This window comes from Fopius arisanus, unplaced genomic scaffold, assembly GCF_000806365.1.
Source record: "Fopius arisanus strain USDA-PBARC FA_bdor unplaced genomic scaffold, ASM80636v1 scaffold00119, whole genome shotgun sequence".
Taxonomy (NCBI): domain Eukaryota; kingdom Metazoa; phylum Arthropoda; class Insecta; order Hymenoptera; family Braconidae; genus Fopius; species Fopius arisanus.
The window spans coordinates 279,743-295,077 of record NW_011887858.1 but is presented as its reverse complement, the minus strand read 5'-3'; the positions used below and the strand labels follow the sequence as shown (position 1 = coordinate 295,077).

At 44.0% G+C, this 15,335-nt stretch overlaps 1 long non-coding RNA gene across 1 annotated transcript in view; it reads left to right on the top strand.

Annotated features, from left to right (window-relative positions):
- LOC105271698 (uncharacterized) overlaps positions 1–11,674 on the top strand; it is a 35,699-nt gene extending 24,025 nt beyond the window's left edge. The window contains exons 4-5 of the long non-coding RNA XR_892672.1: positions 6,106–6,391; positions 11,225–11,674. This is a non-coding gene — a long non-coding RNA (uncharacterized lncRNA). The remainder of the gene's footprint in view (positions 1–6,105; positions 6,392–11,224) is intronic.
- Positions 11,675–15,335: the final 3,661 nt, after the last annotated feature.

Sequence of the window (15,335 nt, the reverse complement as noted above, 5' to 3'; positions counted from 1 at the left end):
TTCAAATGAAAAAAATTAATGAAATGATTATTTGTCACGTGCATTAGCAGAATTGATGCGCCCTTATCGGTATGAACGAGCGGCCACCGGCGTGGAGCACTTCTTCAGGGTGAATATCTTCGCCAGAATCCCCGAGAGGTGGTGGGGAGTCGGCTGATCTACGTCAATCGCATTTTCACCGTTGTCGCATGTGTGTCCCCAGGAACCCGTTGAGTTATCACGGGCAACTTTAACGACACGATCGAAACGACTCGGCGTAACTAATCTCCCACACACGTGGAGTATCTCTCGGGATTCTGTGTTCGGTGAGGCGTGGGTGAAAAAAGAAAATGCAAGAAGACCGCCAGAGATAATCCGAGGTGAAGACTAAATTCGGAAAATTTCAAAATTTAAAATTCACTGGAGTAATAGATCTTGACTCACGACCTTGAATCACGTAGAAAAAAAAAATTGATGTAATTCAAATTGAATTCTTGATTTATTTCGCTGAGACACGGCCTGAAATCTGACGCACCCCAGGGTGGCCCGATCCCCTGATTTCTTCAACTTCTAAATGAAATGAATTTCGAGCCATAATTTATAAAATTCAATATGACCCGCAGTAACTTCCTCAGGGGGTGAATTTTTTGTTTCACGTACACGTGATATGCCATGAGAAGAGGTTCTCGTCTCCGAGGATGAGGGGCTGGGGCAGGAGGCAGTCCGTGGCACGCGGTGGCTGTATCTCACCGGCGTTTCATTAGCGGAAGATGCTTCCACCTCCTGGGGGAAGAGATGGAAAAGCGGTTTCGAGGGTGAGACATTCTGCGAGATTAGAATCCACCGCACATCCCCCGATTCCCAGACTCAATTTTTTTTTCAAGATTATGACGGCATTTTTGGAGTGAAATTAAAGACTGGGGAATCACTTCCTCTTGGATTGTATGGGGTGGAGAGGGATGGACAAAGGCCTCGGGCGAAAGGGGTGGAAATCCAAACGATCGGGATACGTCAGCAGAATCACCACGAGTACAACGGACTCTGGCCGTTGTTTGGTCGCTCTCCAACGGCATTAATGAGAGTTGCGAGATTAAGCCGAGGGTGAAATACGAGGGGGATGCGCTCTCCAAAGCCATTTCTAAGTCTTTTTTTTTTCAAACCCTCCATTCCACTCGACTTTTCGATATGATATCCGTGAATTGAGCGCCAACGATCGGCAGGAAAAATTCCGGGGAATGAAAGGGCGGATAAAGCCGAGAAAAATAGCTCGAGTGCAAAAAAAAGTCATACAGAAATCCTGCGTTTTATTTTTTAAATACGAAAAGTGCAGTTGGCACACTCGGTTAAAAAAAAAAATTGTAATCGGAATATTTTTTCGAAATGTTCAAAAAATTTTTGGAAAACTTTTCCGATTTTTTTTTTATGAAAATGAAACAAAACAATTTTATTTTTGGGAAAGGTTTTGAAAAATTTTTCAAAAATTATTTAGATGGCATCTTTTTTGAGAAATTATATTCGCAAAAATTTCTAGAAAATTATTTTAAAAAATTTCTGAAAAATTTTCCAGAAATTTTTTGAAAATTTCAAAAAAATATTTCGATTAAAATTTTTTTTACCCGTGCATTAAAAAAAATGAACAAAAAAGTGTATATCAAATTTACATGGGGATTGTAATGGGAAATTTATAGGGAAATAATTTTTCGTTCACGTCTGAGAATCGATAAATAACATTTTTGTATTCAACATCGAGATTTGGTCTAGGGTCTCTCCACGGCACCATGGGGGATATTGCCGATATATCAAGGTTACAGGCGTCCAAAGGCTTAGCCTGTCGTATAAATACGCGACTGGATCTTCATTACGAGGGGAAAAGTGCCCGTGCGACCCCAAGGAAAACCCGTCGACGTGACATACGCGCGACAGGCAATAACCGTGGTTGTAGTAGGTGAGCATTCACGAGGTGCCGTAACTACGGATCTTCCTAATGCTAATTTAAGACTCCTATCGGGTACGACGTTAACCGTATCTAATGTGCAAAAAGGAAAATAAAAATGGTCTACACCAGTGGACGCAAAATTACAGCCACGCCTCCTGTAATTCTTCGCCATTTGCTTTTCTCCAGACAACCGAAAAGTTTTCTCATTTCCGATTGAGTCGAATTGACTTTCACCCCGACCCCTCACCACTGATTTGTTTCACGGACTCGATTCAACGGGTTCTGAATGAAGAATATTATTTAATTCCAGTCACCAATCGAGAAATGAATATAGATTATCCAGTGGCAGCAGCGGTCTGGAGAAATTGGAGAACTTTACCTCTTCCCCGTGGAATTGAAAAGTGAGTTTTTCCCGAGTCCGGGGAGAAGAAGAGGAAGAGGAAATGAGGGGAAAGGAAGAGGACGAGACAGGATGTATGTCAGGCACGTAGAAACGGGGATTGTTTCTATGGGACATTGAGGCAATCATACCAGCAATGTCGGGCCAGCAATGCCCCATCTTACCTCACCACTTTCTGCATACCCTGTCTCTCGGTTTTTTCCTTTCGCGTCTGCACGTACGACGAGATCTTCCTAAAAATCCCAAAGCCCTCTTCCTCTTCATCCTCTTCATCCTCTTCATCCTCCCCCCTATTCTCTGATTTACAGTGGTATCTGTTTATAATTAAAAACAAAGGGGTGGACAGGGGGTGAATTGGTGCGAGAAGTCTTGAGAAAATTCCAGGCACGCTTCACTATAAAAATATACGAGAAAGAGCGTCGTGATATTACAATGATACGTGCCTTACCCCTTTGGATACGGATGGAAGAACTCCAAGAATTTCTATTCGAGTAACATACCATTTTTTCTTGAAATATGATGAATAAAAAAAAAAATGGCGGATAAAAAGAGAACGAGATAACTTCTGAGGGCAAAAAGGAATATTCATAAATTTAATTTTCATTATGAAAGAGCATTGTACAACGTAGACAAAGAGACTGAATATTTTCCAGCTACCGCTCTTCTCGCGCTCCATGGAACTCCAAAGCGTATCAGCATTCAAAGTGCTTGGAGTGTTGGAGGAGAGGATGAAGAGGTGGGGCATATCCTGGCACTTCGGGACAGGAGAGAGGAACAAAAAGCCCCGAGAGGAGGATGTTGCATTAATATTTATACGGGGGAAAAAGGGAGAGAGTCGAGGGGGGTTGAAATGAAATGCAAATGCCTTAACGAGCCACTGAGGGACTGCTGGAGTACCTTTATAGCGTGAAGCACACCAACGGTCACGGCTATACTCCAGTCTCATCAACGACATCGTGACTATGAGAGAAAACGTTTTATATTTTTCACGGTTGAGTATTTGTCAACGCCCAGGGAAAGGGCAATCTATGGGAGAACGGTGAGTGTGATGAATTGTAATGGGGAAAAGTCCATTTGAGTTCGTGTTCAAAGTTTAATGAGTGGTTCTAATGATCACTCCTATTAACTGAAATTGTCTGGAGTCTTTGGAGTAGCTTCTGGTCTTCTGGGTCAGAAGCTTGCGTGTGGATTATTCTGAAGTCGATTCAACTCAACTACTTCGTAACCGTGGAAGTATTGATCAGACAGCGATGGATTCTTTTGTAAATCAGAAGAATCCAAAGCGAGATCTATTTCTCCCTAGTCTTGCAGTCAAGCCTGGTTGGTTCTTCGTTCTGATAGGAGGGTCGCTACCAACCCTCACAAATTCCAGTCCAACTCTCCGATTTTCATTATAAATCCACACCCACCCGTCCACCCGTCTCTCCTGCTGTTCACTGAGCTTGCTATTCTTACCCCTCAGCCTCCAACATTCAACCCTCCATTCTCCCTCCGATCTATTATATCTCTCGTCCATTTTCCTCCTGGACGTATTTTCTCTCTTATTTTCTTTTCTCCTTGTGCTCTCTCCCAAAGAAAACATCGCGAATGTGTTTTTCAATTTGGGACGGTGCCAGTTGGGAGAGATGTGAACAAAGGACATTCTTTTCTCCCAACCCTTCTCAGTACTATGGCTTTTGCCCAACCCGTCGAATTATTCTCTGGGTATTTCTTGCAGGAAAGTTGATTTCAGAAGTAGTCGAATTGATTATATTTGCGCTGGAGGGGAAATGAAATTCTGTCAATTCGTGTGGAAATTTTTCAAATTAGATTTCCCTCGGAACTGGACTTGCTGTAAAGTTTGATGATTCCCCAGAATCCTCATTTTGCATATCCCAATTGATTTCACCAAAATTCACTCACAGAGACATGAAGAATCATCCACTCGATACACGTCAAACAGCACCAGCACCATCAGATCATCCATTGACTCCATGAGTCTCTAAATCAACCCATCGAGACCTCCATAACTGATGTGGCTTTTCCCAGTGAATACGATCATTGGATCCTCTTGAACGAATCGTATAATCTGAAATGTTCATCCCTATGGCGTGAGCTGAGTTGAAACTACGAAACGAGCCAGAGTCTCGTGGGTTAGTTCAATTCGAAAGAGGGTGTGGGAAACTTCGCAACTGCGCGCTTTCCAATTTGGTCGGTTGCCAGTGAGTACAGCCATATGCAGGAACGAATGGCAAGCCGCGATCGTAATGCATCTTAATATCCTCCGCTGGGGTGAGCTGGATGATTTAATGTTGGTAAGGTGCTTCCGCGAGTTCAGATGAGCATACCATCCCTCCTCTCCCCACCACCACTCCACATCTTCTGCGTGAGCTCTTGCTCCGTCCATCAAGCACCAGTTGTGCTTAACGACACGTCTTACCTTCTTCTTTTCAACCCCCGAAACACTCGATATACTGTTCTTAAGCTGTTTTCAACCCCTCAAGCACGACGCACCCCGAACACGTGTTTCACCTCGGCTAATCTACCCTAGGATTCTCGCCTGGTGTCCCTGAAAATCGCTCCAGATGCTGTCGTATGAGGAATAGCAACCTCAGAGTCTCAACGATATACATTATACCTCGGTATAATCCTCTTATTTATGGAGTCGATGAAGCGACTGGTGATCATCACTTCGAAGATCGACTCCAATGAGAATAATAATCTCCAAACATCTCTCAGGAGTAGTTCCGACTTATTCAAAACGATTGTGCTCTGTTTTATTCAGCAGTTGATTTATCATTCAGATTATTGTTACCGAGTCTCGTTGTCGGATAGGCTATGCTCCTCCTGCCATAGACAACTCCAGTGTATCCTGGAACCACCCCTGGGCACATAGACGTCCACCGAATGGCCGTACTAAAACCAAATGGGTCATTTGATTTCAAAGCGATATCTCCCTTATGAGGGATACGTATATATGTACCTGCCTGGAGGGCAGGCGAGAATTGCGTTGTATTGCGAAAATATACAATGTACCATATCATGTACCCACGAATGGCTAAGCACCCCTTTGCAACCATCACCGGTTGATCTGTTGGAAAATAATCTGCGGGGTGGAGTTCTTCAGGGTGTAATCCCCAGCGGTCTGAATTCTACTCGAAGGAAAATAAATATAACACGCACGTCGGATTAATCTAGGTGAAAACCTCGGTAATGACTCGTGATTGTTGAGGAGGTTTAAGCCAGAAGCTGGTCCATCGTCAGGACCAGGACTAGAGTACTCTAGATGCCATGGCAACCCTGGTTAGAGAAGAGTAATGCAGTGTTTATCGGACCGTATCACCCACATCCCCTCACTCCAACCCAACATCGTGTATCGCTTCAGCCTTTTGCCCGCTTCAGAGACCTAGGGGTTTATTCACGTAATCCCCCTACTCTACCTTTGGTCATCATGCCAGCCATTTGTTACCCCGTTTACTGCTGTACCAAGATCTCCTCCCCATTGCCGGATAATCTCGTACACCAACCACACGTTGTCCACCATTTTGCTCTTCGCACTGCTTTCCATTCATCGATGAGATACTCACCAATGGCTTCATCCTCAAAGTCGTTGACAATGCCTGACATCAATTTCATCCAAGCCTATCTCAAGTCGCTGGAGACCGAGTCATTACTAGACTCCCATCAGACTCACTGGCGAAAACGAGTTTCTCTCCGTGTCTCGATTATTTCTTCACATGAAAGACACCGCTCTCTTGCCATTACCCATTAGCACGACTGTTTGATTAATTGTAATGAACTTTGTTTTCAGGCTGGAGTGGGAGCGATAAAATTGCCTCATTAAGAGAACCAATCGGGATCGTTAACATCGAGGTGCTTCTTGGGGAGTTATCAGCACGATCGGTCAAGGATTAATGACCCATTGACAACGACACGGAGTAAGGATTCGCTATCTTCGGTGATGACTCTTGGATTTGACCCAAATATCGGCTCTTCCAATCTGATTGGAGGGGATTCTTCATTGGCAATGCTGACGGCTGCTGCTGAGAATGTCAAAATTGCTGGACTCTGAAATTGCATTCTCGCTGATGACCGGGGTAATATGACTATCAAGATCCTCTTGTTTGCCTGGATAAACGATTTTTTTTTTCCATCGCCAAGACATTTGCATTCATTCTATTAACTCTCATCCGTAATTTTGCATTTTCGAGATTCTATTTCGCATTAGTTCCCCTAATTAATTCGATACTCCATCGATTACAAACGGGGGAATTATCAGACCTCATGGAGCTCGTTAAAGTTATAAATCAAGTGCCGAAAAAAAAAAAAAGAAGCGGGTAATGAAATAAATTGGAAAACCAGAAACATTGATTAACGTTAAATGAGCCGAATATTGGGCTATCCCGATTCCGAACGATTCGCATGGCATGTTAACGGTTATTGGCGGCAAATGGCGTATTCCGGATGGTGGAGGGGGCGGAGGGAGAGGGAGGGGCCAGAGGATTACAGATAGGACAGGATGGAATAGTATTTTGCGTTGATATTTAACGTGTATTCACGATTCAGTACTAATAATTCACCGACTGAAAACTCCACAACGCTGAAAGTCCAAAATCAATAAACAATCTACTAAGTCGACGATCAAAGCCGGCCACAATTTTCAAGGGCCATGGGATTTTCAGCGACTATAACTACTGCCAAAATGTGCATCCACACAGACCACATACACATGCAAAAATAGCGAGGCGTAAACCCAGTCCTGGGATTTAAACTCGAGCGTGGAAAGCTTATACAAAGCTCCAAATTTATTGGTTGAAAATCCTCTCTCTGGCATAAGCGGGTAAAGTTCTCCAGAGAGGCGGCAAAGTTGCCTACCCGGGATTAACACTTTCCTATCTGGCCGATGCGCCACCGCCATTTCCCGACGGACTCTCACCACTATCTCACCCCCTATTTTTTTCCACCCGCTCTATGTACCCCTGAAAATCTCATACTTGTTTTAAAACATTCGTACACTTGGGCATTCACAGCAACAACAAATCTTTGGTATATAAGAAAAGTTCGCGCCACACGAAGGCATTCGCTATTCATGAGGGACAATAAAGAGCGTCATTGTCCTCGGTTTCCACCCCGAATACGACTCGCGTAGACAGTCCTTGGAACGACGTCGTATAGGTGGAAGAGCCAGAATCTCCGACGAATCTAGAGATGACTTTGCGGAATGCTCTCTACGAGCTATTCCCGGATTATCTTTTAGAGTCTTTTCTACCCCTCCCATGCCTTTCCAATATTCGATGGAATCTGTCGATACTGCATGATATCCTCCGACCGATGGAATTATCGAGTCTATAGGCACTCAATAGAGAATCTTGTCGATGCCTCATAACTGCCGCTATCCGTCTTTTTTATCACGAGAAATAATGGCCTCCATTGAATTGAGTTGTGGTATTAACATCTCATTATCGTAAAGTTAAATCGGGTCACTATTCGGCCAGCGCAGCCAAGATGAAGTCTTAATGAACAATTATCACTTAATTATAACAATTATTTTTTGTTTAAACACGGTAATTTCGAAAAGCAATTCACGTTCATTCAATAGTCGACAAAGTGTTTTCAAAAAATACCGTAAATAGTCTTTAGCGACTCTGAAAGTATCAGCATTCAAGTTTTTATATGGCATCAACATTCTACGAAGGGTGAATGGGTAAAATACACTCGACATTTCAGCAAACGAAGCGAACAGCGGGGAAATGCCATGCCATCAATTGCACTTGCAATAAACGGAAAGAACGGGGGCTCAGAAGAATACACAAAGCTGGAGAGCTATACGCAGCTATTTTCACTGGAGACAAGAGAAAAAGAGAGTGGTGAGGGAGAGAGGTGGAGAAAAGGAGGGGTTTGAGTGTACCCACGAGAAAATTTGCGTTCCCGGGGAGTCAACGGTTTCCGCAAAAACTCCCACCCCCTCTCTCATCCTCTCTCTCTCTCTACTTTTTTTTTTTTTCATCCCCCGTACCCGCCATTTTTACTATGGCGCATTGGATGTATATAGCCCACCCTCTCCGTCGTCTAGATGTACATAGCTAGTGGCCCTGGCAACGAATAAACAAGATATATACCCTGCACTCCGCACATACAATTATCGTTATAATCGTATTTTTCGCGAACCTCCTCTCCACCACCGTCGCCCCGAAAAAACCATCCCCACTAATACCAACAAGACCAACACCAGTGACTATCACTGATGCAACCCATCGTCAGACCCCTTTTTATCATTCTATCCCCTGGGTTTTTTCGACAAGCCCCAGAGTACATCTCCAACACCAATTTCGATATTCCGAGAATCTTCTTTCCAAAGTCCAAGTGACAAATCAAGTGTCTCACCCAAAATTGCGAAAAAAAAACATCCACGGAAATTGGAAATTGGTGAATGCCATAAAAGCGAACAGCCTCTTAATTACCACCCCCCAGTACTAACTTCATTTCTTCTATTACCCGCATACTTCCCACTACGTCATCCCCACAAATACTATTTTTCCCTCTATACCGGGCAACCAGTCTGGCATTTATAGACTCAACATTTCTGAAACTCGGCTCCTACCTCCTCGCCCCGAGGAACAAGGGAGTGAAAATAATAAAAAAGGAGTGAAAGAAAAATGCAAGAATGGAAAAAGAGCAAAAGAAGAGGGAGAGATAGGAGTACCGGAGCGAGACGCCAGAACGTAGTCGGGGGTAATGGCAGTCTTGGAATTGCGTTATCAATCTCCGGTCCCCGTTCCACCCCTTCTCATTGCTGTACTCACCCTACGGCACTCTCGACTCCATTCCATTCCATTCCATCCCCTTCCATTCCCTTCCACCCACACCGGGAAAATACGCGGCTTTTCCGCCAGGGGCCGCACCACCTCCAACCCCATCGTCTTTCTACCAACTTTCCACCGGATATATATGCATACCAACCCCCTAGCGACTTCTGGCGCCTCCGCACACTCGCAAAATCATCCCCTTCTCGTCAGACTTACCACTGCAATATCCCTTCTACCCAGATCCTCTCATTGCATTTTATATTTCAACTGCGTTTCCATAAGAACTGTAATACTTCTACCCATAAATGACATTGCAATCATTGAGATTAAAGAGTCAATCGGATAAATGGCTCACGCAATTTTTTTTTATAACGAGAATGTTATCGACCTCGACCAACTTCCGGCGTCCAGCCCTCGCGGTCCGCCATTACGTTATTAGCACTCACTTGGATTGGACGTAATAATCATGGGGGAAATACGGCCATTATGCCATTCGGTTGTTACGTTTTTTGGAAAAGTTTCACGGAATTGCAACCGGGAATGCCATTTTTTTTTTGGAGTAACCTCGAGTGCTCGGGAAATATTCATGCTTCAGACCGGCAATTTTTGCATCGACTTCGAGAACCGTCGGGACAGAATAGATATTCGTCGAAGTAATTCGAGAATAATTACAGTCGATTCCCCCAGGATTTTTATTGACAAACTTAATTACTAAATTCAAATCCTTTGAGTTGAATAAAAAAATCGTTTAACACGAATTATTTAAAAAAAAAAATGGAATATAAAATTGATGTGATAGGAATATAAATGTCCATGACGACGGTAATATTTCCTGAAATAACCTCGACAATGATATCTCACGATGAAGACCTGATTAGGCTGACCCCATCCCGGAATAAAGCGATTACATGAAGATGATGTTTGTCGAAGAAAATCGTCGACATCCTCGCTCCACCCCCGATATTTACCGAGGCCAGTCGACCCCAGGTCCTGGCCTATTAAAAAACCCTCATAATCTGACACCCTCGAGGGGCTCATCCCCAGGAGGATCCGCACGCCCCTCCGAGAAAAAAAAAAATTCATCGAAGGGCTTCCGTATGATAAGGTGTGCAGATAAGACCTGGGCTTTTGATGGGGCAGGGAGCGTATTCGCTCGGTATGCATGAAGAAATAGACTGGGGTCAAAACGAGGGTGAGAAAAGAAAAAAGAAGAAAAAAAAAGAAATGTTCACGAAAACGCGCGGTCACCGGACCCCCTCGGCATATACTTCGATATCGTATCGCTCTGAGGAACCCAAAGGTTACCGAATCGTTTGGAGACTATCTTAATGGTTGGATAGATCGTTCGATACTATGGCCAAGTCGTAAAAGCTATTGCTCTGCGCCATGCTGTCCTACTCCCCTCGACGACGACAACCCTTAGCCCCTGAGGAAGAAGCTGGCTTAGCGCCACCCACGGATATCCCCCAGGAGTCCCTTCTGGACGAGTCAACCCCTGCCTCCATATATCCGAGACAACATACAACCCCATACGCACCCCATTCGTCTTCAAGAATTTCCACCAGCCACAGCCGCAGCTCCATTAATTGAACTCCAATAATTCGAGATCGATTTGTCCAATTGTCATGGTTTATTTATTTATTTTAGGTGGAAATATTGAATTTATCTGTGGAGATGGTGGCCGTTGGTGTGAATTCAGCAGGCTCCTCTGGGTGGCATTGGTCCCCAATTAATACTCACCCCCAGTGACATTAATACGTACCGAACGACGCGGACGGTGTGTAACTTAATTAAGTCAACGACGCAGACCCGACCGCGACTCTGCGGCGAAACATACCCCTCGCACTTGGTGTCGTTACAGCTACATCCTCGCATATACTTCCACGTACAGCACAATATTAGATAGACTCTTGCGTCTTTCTCACTCGTGCAATGGCCAACAGAAATTGTATTTGTTTCGGCACTGGGTAACTGCCTCCTTCGGTTGAATCTATTTCAAGGGTGAGACAATTAAGCCGAGTGGAGACTGAAGTACTTTCCCGAGCTATCCTATTTTATAAATTTTATTTTTTTGTATAATTTAATAATGTATAATAATGTCGATTGGTTGTTGTTGTGTTACAGTTTATGGATTTAACCATCAGCGGTAGCTGAGGAAGAGAGGATCGAGAAGAAATGAAACATCTCGAGACATGATCGTACCGTACTATAACTACCCGATTAAAAGTAACTGCTAGTAAACTTGATTTATGATCAATCGCTTGGGATCTTACGACTTGACTCGTATTTTCACATCTCTTTGGTGTGAGGGAACACCACTGAATACTCAACACTCAAATCCACTCGTACGCCCCTGTCATTCAAAGAGGTGTCAACAGTAATCGCTTTTACGAGATACTTATTAATTGTTACGACGGTTTTACGACGACGTAAAAGTGCAGCCAACGACTGGAGACGAGCCCACTGTGGCCCGTGGAATATTCAATTGTGGGGTGGAGACACCGAGACCATCATCAATGGATTAACATTTTTTTATTTACAATTATTCATGTTCTTCAGTCAACAACTTGAATAAAAAAATACGTAAGAAGAAATTATGAAATGATAGGTATTTTATTTGGATTTATAAATTATGAGTTTATGAGTTTATGAGTTTTTAAAAATAGTAACATAAAAATGAGAAATGAAATCGATCTGAAAACTCTCGAAATATCTCGAATAAAAAATCCCTGTAAGGGTACCTCCGTAAGAAAATGAAAAATTTGAAAAGTCTCATCAACTCGCGGGACTGGAAAATCCCCTGGAAGAATGCCGAGATAAGTGTTTAGCCGGAGGCGCGAAGAAAATGGCGTTGGTAGTAGAAAAAGGAGATTGCGGATGGCGACTTAAATGATGGTTCGAAGGTGGCTAAAATTGGGGATGTGGGGGGGTTGAAGTTGGGTTTGGATAACGGGCATGGAAAAAGCCGAGCGAGAGGATGAACATCACCCAAGTTTTTCCTCGATCTCCAGACGCTTGAAAATCTTATCCCCCGACTCTCTCCTTCTCTATTGCAAGACCCTCGGCTTATCTCCCCACTAAATCCAGCGATTTTAATACGCATTCTCTCGGCAATTTCCGAGCTACACATTCCCACTCAGGGAGCAAAGAGAGAGCACCTATACTCAGTACCTTATATTATAATCTTTCTCTTTTCTTCTTTCTTCTCTGGCACTACCCACCGACCCTCTTTTTCAACCAACTTTATTTTTACGACGTCATTCGAAGCAATTTCTGATTTTCCTTAATTCATTATGCCCCCGGTTATACCGTGGCTCGAGCGCATAACGGCTCTTGGCGTAATAGCCAAACATTTTTCATTTTACCTACTTTCTTCTTTCACCTAGCCACTGTAAATTCCAGACGTGATCTTCATTTATTCCCCATGTCTTCTTTTAAAAAAAAAAGCTCAAACTTTTCATTCACTCCTGCAGCCGCAAAAATCACGGATTTTTCTCGTTTATTCGGGGGAAATCGCACGTGTTAATTTATCGAGAGACTGAATTTCCGACTGAACGGATCTCATCGCCATTCCCCTTGTCCTCAAACATTAATCCACTGGAGGAGGTCCGAAAACCAATGGACATAATGGAATGGCCCGTTGATAAACCACCGATGGCCGATGGTAAGTCCTTTCACGAAATTTCCCGAGGAAAATTGAGACGAATTTGAGTTACGGCTGTTGCCACCCCTCGCCGTTATACACTCCGAGGGTGAATCGAACGAGGGAAAAACTTCTGAATAAAAAAAAAATTTTACCATTCCCTGCGATGGGAAAGTGCCATTTTGTGGTTTTCAGGCGCCACCCCAATTGTTTATAAATTTAACGATCTCGCTGTAAAAATTATCACTGGCTACGAGTGAACAATGACTCATACCCCGAAACATCTAGCGGTGGAATTAATGCAGTAGAAAATAAAGATGTCTTTATACCGCTGGAAAAAAAATACCTTCACGTGCCGAAAAAACGAAACAGCCACAGGTAGAAGCAATAATTAAGATGTCTATGTGCACGACCCTTGTCATAAATACCCGGAAATTCCCACGTTGGAGTCTTCTCAGTTCGAATCGTGTATTCATACGTCCATGAGTCTTGCCAACCATTTAATCATGCCATGACTGTACGTCCCCGACAGATAAATTCTCCTGTGGTGGGGCAGTGGTTGGTTAAAATTAGGAGGTAAAAAAAAAAATATCAAGTTATCCTCGTGTCTCCAGGACCCACGGGAGTACAGAAGAGCGTACAAAAGAGGAGAAAAAGGGAGAGATAAGAAACGGCGACACTAGAGAAAGGAATTGCGGCAGGTAGGCAAAGTGATAAATATAATATATATATTTTTTTTTGTTTTGGAAAACCGGCTGGAACCTTTCGACTCTATCTCCAGGGGTGGTCCTCGTGCTCGTACGTCAACTTGTGATCGTTGTCCCTGAGAGGATTGGCTCCACCTCTCGACTGGAGTCGTTCATCATCAAGTTGAAAGGATTTTTTTATCCAAGCATCTCAATTCGAAACAGCACTACTCCTCCCATTCTGTACCTGAGGGAATCTCTCGCCAAACCCGCTACCTTTCACTTATTTTCACGGAAACATTTGCCCCAGGACCCTCGACTGATTGGGTGATAAATTTCAGGGAGCCGCAGGACAAAACAAAATGGTTGGAATAAAGCGTTGATGATGGGTGATGAGCATTTCTAATTTCATGTCATTCTGCAGTTGCTGGGAATGACAGAATAATGGCAGCAGAATGGCAGTAGAATGGCAGCTCCAAGCAACACCTAAAATTCCAGTTTTCACCTGGTTCAGCACAAAGAGAAGTTGCTTCACTGGTTAGACAACGATCTTAACGACTCCCTGACTCACCACCTAGAATATCTTACTCCGGTCGACGTGATTGAAGACTTCCAGGGGATTGAAAAGGTACCACGAATTAATTAACAACTGTTGTATCGCTACAGCAATGACAGCCATGCCATTGATGCCATTGATGTCATCAATTCGCCCCAAATATTTTTCAACCAAAATATTCACGACGATTAAGGATTCCTCGTCTGTGCAAATAGATACGTATTCTCTAAGTAGCGACTACAGATTTACGACGACGATATAAACATCGGCGAAGATTACAGTAGACTAAGATCACTCCAAAGTTTTAACGAGATTCCCTCCGAGGAGTCCCGGTAACATTATCAAATAATTGAGTGCTGTAACTCCTCTCACTTTCCTTCACTCCCTGAAAATTAACTCACCTCCTTGCAACCCCTTTCGATTACACAGCGCCATTCTCGCCCTTAATTACCCGAATGGTGTGAAATTAATAAAAATGCAAGACTCCGGCAGTGAGAAAAATAACACCCACACCGGAAAGAGATGTATAAATGAAAATTTAATATTCCAATCAATTGTTGGGGGTGCAAAGGGTTGCATTAACGAGTGACGGAAAGGGATTTGATTTGAGGGGAAGTAATCTCGTCTCATCTGTGTCTTCGGTATATTACAACGGAGAGACACGAGACTCCTGGGGGTACCGTGGGCTCAGTGACTCCTTGACGGCCCGGGGGGGAGGAAGGGAGAAAACAAGATAGGGATGAAACGAGATAGAAACCCTCGAAATAAACAAGCTCCGGTAATGCGCTCGTATATCCCGTGAAAAGATTAAACAGTTAATAAGAATAAGAGTCCCGGGGATTCCCCCGAGCGTCTCGTACCCCTTTTCCTTGGGATGGGCTACTCCTTTCGCCGACACCCCCGCGGGCTAATGCTCAGGGGGGGGGGCCAACGGGAGTGACTGAGATGGAAAAACACCAGAATAGGTGAAACACCGTGGTAAAGGGGAGGAGAGGGGACAGGGGGGCATCCCCCTTGGGTGGTTGGAGGGAAATGGCGGCCATCTTTCCCGCGAGCTCTTCTCGAGAACCAATCGCCTTTCTCCAACGAGCGTTAAGGCGGCAACTTGGCCTGAAGAATTGCCCCAGCGCACGTTAGACACATTTTTCTCGCTTTTCCCTTTATTCTTACCGGGGGCTTTATACCCCGCTGGGCCCCCTACTTCCCCCCCTGCCCCCCGCCCTTCCTCTTCCACCTTTTTCACTCCTTGGAGTTTTCTTTTCCCTTCATCCACTCTTTTCACTCTTTCCACTCTACCAACTCGATTCCCTTTTCTTACATTTTCTTTTTTTTTTCATTCTTTTCATAGCG